At 46.5% G+C, this 7,970-nt stretch overlaps 1 pseudogene; it reads right to left on the reverse strand.

Annotated features, from left to right (window-relative positions):
- Positions 1 to 780: 780 nt before the first annotated feature.
- On the reverse strand, positions 781 to 7,178 carry LOC121813691 (annotated as a pseudogene).
- Between the last annotated feature and the right edge of the window lie 792 nt (positions 7,179 to 7,970).

The raw sequence follows: 7,970 nt of genomic DNA on the forward strand, positions 1-7,970 counted from the left end.
TATATATAATATTCTGTAACTCTGTAACTTCTGTCGGTGCTGTGCTTTTTTGGAAATCGAATTTCCCAGAGGAACCCACCCGAGGGATTAATAAAGTTCTATCTTATCTTATCTTATCTTAGCTCGTCTTCCTTGAGTAGGGCAATATCGTCAGCGAAATCAAGGTCGCCAAGACGGTCTTGATCAGACCTATGGATGCCAGCTCCTATATGGGCAACGGCTTACCGCATGATGTAGTCGAGGGGAACGAGAAAAAGCAGAGGATGCAGGGTGCAGCCCTGCCTGACACCGGTGGTAATCTCGAAGAAATCGGTGTGGCCTGTCTTAACGCAACAGCATGATTGCAATTACAGGTCCTTGAAGATGTTGATGAAGATGCTAGGGACACTGTACAAGTGCAGGATCTGCCAAAGAGAATCGCGGTGGATGCTATCAAAGGCCTGAAATCAATGAAATTGATGGCGAATTGTTGCTGGTACTCGACGCACTGTTCGATGATGTTTCTGTGGCCTGTCTTAACGCAACAGCATGATTGCAATTACAGGTCCTTGAAGATGTTGATGAAGATGCTAGGGACACTGTACAAGTGCAGGATCTGCCAAAGAGAATCGCGGTGGATGCTATCAAAGGCCTGAAATCAATGAAATTGATGGCGAATTGTTGCTGGTACTCGACGCACTGTTCGATGATGTTTCTTAAGGCAAAAATCTGTTCCGTGCATGATTGGCCTATTCGGAACCCAGCTTGCTCCTCTTGTTGGTCGAGGGCACTCCTCAGTCGTCAAAACAGGACGATACAGAATGCCTTGCCAGGCACAGAGAGGAGGGTGATGCCTCTCCAGTTGGTGCACTCGGTCAATTCTTCCACCATGGCTTGGCTGCCGTGTTTTAGAAGCTCTGCTGGTATTTTGTCTAAACCTGCTGCTTTGTCATTCTTGAGGCTCTTGATCGCGATCTTTCTTTCCTCAATGGTGATTCTGCCTGTGTTGACCCCAAGCTCATCTTGGGCATCCTCTTCCTCGAGATTGTACGTCGTGGCGGGCTCTGGCTGGTTAAGGGTCTCTTGGAAGTGTTCGGCCCATCTTTTGTTTTACTGTTCTTGGGCAATCAGGAGCGTCCCATTTTTGTTCTTGACCCTGACGTTTGCATTGGTCCTTGATCCAGTAAGCTTATTTACGATGCGGTATAGTGTCTTGGAGTGATTCCGATCCGCTGCTTCCTGAGTTTCGGCACCTTTTTGTTCTAGCCATTCTTTCTTGTCTTTACAACAGCTTTTCTGCACTAGCCGATCTAACTCTGCGTATCGTCGGGTTCCTTCCTCTCTGGCTTGTTCGGTTTTGGCCTGCTGTCTTTTTCTCTCATCCGTTCCCAAGTTCTTCCTTCGATCCACTGTTCACTTCTCTTTCCTCTGCGTCTTCCGATGGTGTTTTGGGTGGACTCCACAGTGGCTTCACTGAGACCAGTCCAGAGGTCTTCGAGGTCTTCTATTTCCCCAAGGAGGGCGAAATGATTTTGCACCTCTAAAGTCAAGGTGTTGATGACGGTTGGGTCCTTGAGCTTCTCGATTGTGAACTGTTTCTTTGGTGCGGGCTGTCTTTGGTTCCGAAGTTTGAGTTTGACTTCCGCTATGACTAGGTGGTGGTCAGATGGTGGTAGGCCCTTGCGTCGTGCAAAGCTGACCTCCATTTTTGGCTGATGAAGATAAAATCAATTTCATTGAATGTATGCCCATCTGGTGATCGCCATGACTTCTTGAGGATCTCTCTGTGCTGGAAGTATGTATTTCTAACGCACAGCCCATTGTGCTCACAGAAGGCTACTAATTGTTGGTTGTTGAGATGCATTGAAGATGCATGTGGTCCAACCACTGTCTCCAATCCCAATCGGTCGCCACCCAGCTGAGCATTGAAGTCTCCGATGAGGTCGTGATTCAGGATGTCATTAAAGTAGTCTTGCAGCTCATTGAAGAAATTGCTGATTGAAGAAAAACCAAAACATGAGAAACTCAAAATGCTGGGTCAAAATGACCCAGAACCGTGACACTAAGCAAACTGCAGTTCCAACAGCAAAAGCTACAGCGTACTTTGTAGCTCCACCCACCTGCCAGCGCTAGGTAGTAGGGACAAGCTCATCTCTGTGCTCCTTCCTCCTAACACCATTTAATGCAAGCTGGAAATCTGTCACTAGCTCCATGCTCTACTGTTTCTCCATTGCCATGACGTTTTCTGTCCCTCCTTTCACTAAATGCTCAAGCAAGCTGGTATTTGGGATGCCCAGTTCTTCCTTATCCGCCACTCGCAAACGCAGCAGCAAGCTTCCTACCACAGAACGGCCAGTTTGTCAGCAAAGATGCACACAAAAAAAGCAACAAAAAAAACGGCACTGAGTCGCCAGTTCTCCATTCCTCCATAGCAAATGCAGCACCGAGTTGCCAGGTTCCCAGCCTCTTCCTTCCTTTGCTAAATTCTGCAGCAAACCTCGGCACCGAGTTGACAGGTTCTCAGCCACTTATCCCTCCTTCGCAAATTTGCAAATTCTGCAGCTAACCTCGGCACTGGGTTTCCAGGTTCCTTCATCTTTATTTGCAAAAGCAGCAGCAAGCTTTTTGATCATCGGGTTGCCATAGCTAAAAAAAAAAAAAAAAAAAAAGAATAAAAAAGCTACAGAGTACTCCATCCCTCCGTAGCAAATGCAGCAAACATTGGCACCAGGCTGCCAGATTCCTTTATCCCTCATTCGCAAAAGCTGTAGCAGCTTTTCTACCATCGGGTTGGCAGTTCTCGGCATAGACGACAAAAAAACAAAAAATAAAATCACGAGTTGCCAGTTCTCCATCCCTCCGTAGCAACTGCTGCATGCTTCGGTACAGAGTTGCCAGGTTCCCAGCCTCATGTCATTGTCTGGCGGTCCCTGCCAGCCGGCCTGCCAGTCTTTTTGTGGTGTTGTTCTCCTCCTGTGCGCTCCTTTCTTTCCGCCTTCGGGGTGTGTTTATGGAAGCCACTCTTTCTGATGGCGGATGCCGAGCGACCTCCAACCTAGAAGCGCCTCCTTGTGAGAGCCGTCACACTGGCAACTGATTCGAGCTTTCCAGCTGTTTCTAATCAGACTCCTTTCTGTAGGACTACTTAATGGTGGAGTTGAGTGACGGTTGGCGCTGGAATATTGCACCAAGCCCGGTAGTGACTCAAGTGTAATGTTAGTGAAGTGCTAGCTAGCGGAGCGAAGCTAACTGTGTTTTTGCCTGTCCCCATGGAGAAGAGTGAATTTGTTGGACCCTGACGCACTACCACACATCACGGGGAGAAGGGAGAGGATCACGAAAAGAGACTTGTACTGTGGATAACTGTGTACTTGTTTCCTCACGCACTGTTCAACTCAATTGAGAGGTCTGCATCTGGCGCAGATTTGTGGACGATTGTAAAAGAGCTTGCAATTGGTGAGTCACGGAGTGACACTTAAGTCTGAGTTCAGACCAAGAAAGTATCAGAAACGAATTAAAGCAGGAGCAGTGAATGCAACTCTGCATGCTACGGCACCTGAGGTTCTAATTCCCAAGCAATATTGTTCCATGAGGAAGAATAAACTTTTCCTGTGAGATGTTCTGATGTAAGTTGATTTTATCAGTGAGGTTTGGGTTGTTTTCTTCCTCTATGAGAGAGAGAGAGAGAGAGAGAGAGAGAGAGAGAGAGAGAGAGAGAATGTTTTATCATTGGACATGTCTGGAACATGTAATTTTATTATTATTTTAAGGTTTACTTTTGTCTTTGCTTTTCTCACAGTGCACTGAGATAAGAAATCTGAGAGGTGTGATCCACCGGTGTACAAAGTGCTTCTCCATGTTTATAATGGGTTTTGGAGACATTCACTTATATGGGACACTGACCACAAGAGATGGTAAGTCCTGAGTCTAAAAGGATTGCAGCAAGTCAATCCATTCCAAAATCATAAAGAATTGTTTTCCTTTTAAAAATCTGACGTCATCTTGCTGTTGATGAAGACTGGACTAGGTTGCGCATGAGACTCCACTATCAGCAATATCTGGTATGGATGTGTGTGAATGAATGCGTGTGACAGCATCTAGCTTCCCTACAACCGAACTGCCAGTTTCTCCGTCTCTGTCATGGCAAAAAGCTGCAATGAATCCTTCTAGCCCCGGATACCAAGTTCTCATCTCTCATTTGCAAAGCGGCCAGTTTCTCTGCATGAAAAAAAAGGCACTGGATTGCCAGCTTCTCTTCCTCTATTCCTCCTATGCAAATACAGTGGGGCAAAAAAGTATTTAGTCAGCCACCGATTGTGCAAGTTCCCCCACCTAAAATGATGACAGAGGTCAGTAATTTGCACCAGAGGTACACTTCAACTGTGAGAGACAGAATGTGAAAAAAAAATCCATGAATCCACATGGTAGGATTTGTAAAGAATTTATTCGTAAATCAGGGTGGAAAATAAGTATTTGGTCAATAACAAAAATACAACTCAATACTTTGTAACATAACCTTTGTTGGCAATAACAGAGGTCAAACGTTTACTATAGGTCTTTACCAGGTTTGCACACACAGTAGCTGGTATTTTGGCCCATTCCTCCATGCAGATCTTCTCGAGAGCAGTGATGTTTTGGGGCTGTCGCCGAGCAACACGGACTTTCAACTCCCGCCACAGATTTTCTATGGGGTTGAGGTCTGGAGACTGGCTAGGCCACTCCAGGACTTTCAAATGCTTCTTACGGAGCCACTCCTTTGTTGCCCGGGTGGTGTGTTTTGGATCATTGTCATGTTGGAAGACCCAGCCTCGTTTCATCTTCAAAGTTCTCACTGATGGAAGGAGGTTTTGGCTCAAAATCTCACGATACATGGCCCCATTCATTCTGTCCTTAACACGGATCAGTCGTCCTGTCCCCTTGGCAGAAAAACAGCCCCATAGCATGATGTTTCCACCCCCATGCTTCACAGTAGGTATGGTGTTCTTGGGATGCAACTCAGTATTCTTCTTCCTCCAAACACGACGAGTTGAGTTTATACCAAAAAGTTCTACTTTGGTTTCATCTGACCACATGACATTCTCCCAATCCTCTGCTGTATCATCCATGTGCTCTCTGGCAAACTTCAGACGGGCCTGGACATGCACTGGCTTCAGCAGCGGAACACGTCTGGCACTGCGGGATTTGATTCCCTGCCGTTGTAGTGTGTTACTGATGGTGACCTTTGTTACTTTGGTCCCAGCTCTCTGCAGGTCATTCACCAGGTCCCCCCGTGTGGTTCTGGGATCTTTGCTCACCGTTCTCATGATCATTTTGACCCCACGGGATGAGATCTTGCGTGGAGCCCCAGATCGAGGGAGATTATCAGTGGTCTTGTATGTCTTCCATTTTCTGATGATTGCTCCCACAGTTGATTTTTTCACACCAAGCTGCTTGCCTATTGTAGATTCACTCTTCCCAGTCTGGTGCAGGTCTACAATACTTTTCCTGGTGTCCTTCGAAAGCTCTTTGGTCTTGGCCATGGCGGAGTTTGGAGTCTGACTGTTTGAGGCTGTGGACAGGTGTCTTTTATACAGATGATGAGTTCAAACAGGTGCCATTCATACAGGTAACGAGTGGGGGACAGAAAAGCTTCTTACAGAAGACGTTACAGGTCTGTGAGAGCCAGAGATTTTCCTTGTTTGAGGTGACCAAATACTTATTTTCCACCCTGATTTACGAATAAATTCTTTACAAATCCTACCATGTGGATTCATGGATTTTTTTTCACATTCTGTCTCTCACAGTTGAAGTGTACCTCTGGTGCAAATTACTGACCTCTGTCATCATTTTAGGTGGGGGAACTTGCACAATCGGTGGCTGACTAAATACTTTTTTGCCCCACTGTACATAGAGCCTCCTTCGCAAAGCACCGACAAACCTTCGTGGCACCAGGATTCCAAGTTCTGTCCTCTATCGCTCCTTTTAAGACATCCAAACTGCGCAGTTTGGATGTCCCATGGTGTCCCTTCACTTCTCATGTGCTTTCACTAGCATCATCTACCATCCACCCTCGACACAATCATTCAAGATTGCTCTCTAAGCCAACTCATGGTTCCGACTACGTCTAAACAGCTTATCTACCATGAACTTCAGTGGAGTCGCACTCTGCTCTCTGATGATTTTGGGGGTTATTTTTCATAGAAGAGACTTTCCTCTAATCAGTCTTTTTGGATGTGGGGAAAGGAGGACCCAAATGGTGGATTCTGACTGAGCTGACTGAGCTGACTGAGCTGACTGAGCTGACTGAGCTGACTGAGCTGACTGAGCTACGGCTACAAGCTGGGCAGCTGACTGAGCTACGCTTCAGGTTGGGCAGCAGACTTAATTATGTGCAGGGGTCCAAAGGTGATGGAAATCCCCAGTTCAGCCTCAGACTAGACCCCAGGGTGATTTTCCAACTTTAAAACAGTCTGATTAATGGCTGCACAAACAGTATCAAATTCCACAGCTTTGGTGTTAATGGGCTCTAGTTTGAAAACTCCCGGCTCAGAATGAGCAGGAAAAAAAAGTTTTCTTCACTCCTTGAACAACACACCTCCCCAGGAAAAATAGTCACTGTTTCAGCAGGAAATGAAGAAATGTCTTTGTTACTCACCACAGCCGGTTGTTCCGAAATCCGTGAATCCGGCTGCGGTGAGGAGCGCCGGCGGTGCAAACGTCGCTTCCCTAACGATGCTGGGGCCGGCGTGCCAGGCTGAGAATCCACCAGCGGGCTGGGCCAGTGGGTAGCCTGGGTAGGAAAGTGAAGCTGGAGGGTGGAGAACAGGAAGTCCATGGTGATCGGGTTGAGAGAGTCCACTAGCCAGGGAAAATTAAAAAGTTTTTTAATTTTTAATCATGGCGCGACGCAACCCTTCCCCTGGCTTCTCCTACCACAAATAACACATTTTGTAAACTTTGTCCATTACCTCCCTCCTGAGCCTCTCCTCAGAGTCCACTGGATCCATGTCTGGCGAGATCATTCTGTCATGGTCTGCGTGGGGATGTGGGGAAAGGAGGACCCAAATGTCGGACTCTGTGTGGTGAACAGTGTGTTTATTTACAGTGCAGTAAATATTCACACAAACAATCCCCGTGCGTTCTCCTGACTATTGCACCGTGTCTTCCTCCCCAATCTGTCTACCTCGTGCTCTCCGTTCCTGTGTGTCTGCACTCTCCATGCTCGCTGTTCTAGCTTTCCATGCTCTTCCTGCAGGAAACAATAGAAGCAGTTGTCAGGACACTCAACTACTGCGGGCATGCACTCACTGGACTTGACACTAACGGCACTAACATGGAGTCTGACGCAATGATTCTACGCCGAGGAGCGCTCAGCCACACTCTTAAGTCCCCGACGAGGCTTCATTTGCTGCAGGTGTGTGTGCTCATCTCCTTCAGGTCTGCCAGCCTCCAGACGGGACACACCCACCAGGCCTGCCTGAAACCCAGTGCTCAGCCACACCCATACATACACTCACTGTGTTCATGTTTTCCTCCAAAACAATACATTCCGTTGGAGCAGCCATTCAACGCCTCTCTCTGTCTCTTGCTAGCAAAGTTGACCCAGACAACAAAGTAAAGCTACTTTTTGGCTACGAGCACTACGCAGAACCCGACGTATTAGACAGAGGTCCCTTTACTACTGTTTGGAGCCGCAGACCTGTTTTATATACACACGGAATAGTTTTCTATAAGAGATTGCTGCAAAAAGTGCAGCCTTATCTAATGTCCACCCTACTGTTACTCATTTTATATTAAGATTTAAAAATTTAGTTGGTATTGATATGGCGAGTAACCTTCAGTAACAGTAATAAATCACACAGCAATAGCACATTCATGTACTTGTAAAAAGCATGATAATATATTAAGTAATCCAAAGTATTCAGAATACGTTACTGTCATTGAGTAACGTAACGGAATAAATTACAAAATACACTTTGGGGCATGTATTCTGTAGTCTGTAGTAGAATACA

Source organism: Haplochromis burtoni, unplaced genomic scaffold (assembly GCF_018398535.1).
Source record: "Haplochromis burtoni strain Fernald_Lab_line unplaced genomic scaffold, NCSU_Asbu1 Contig_2268, whole genome shotgun sequence".
Taxonomy (NCBI): domain Eukaryota; kingdom Metazoa; phylum Chordata; class Actinopteri; order Cichliformes; family Cichlidae; genus Haplochromis; species Haplochromis burtoni.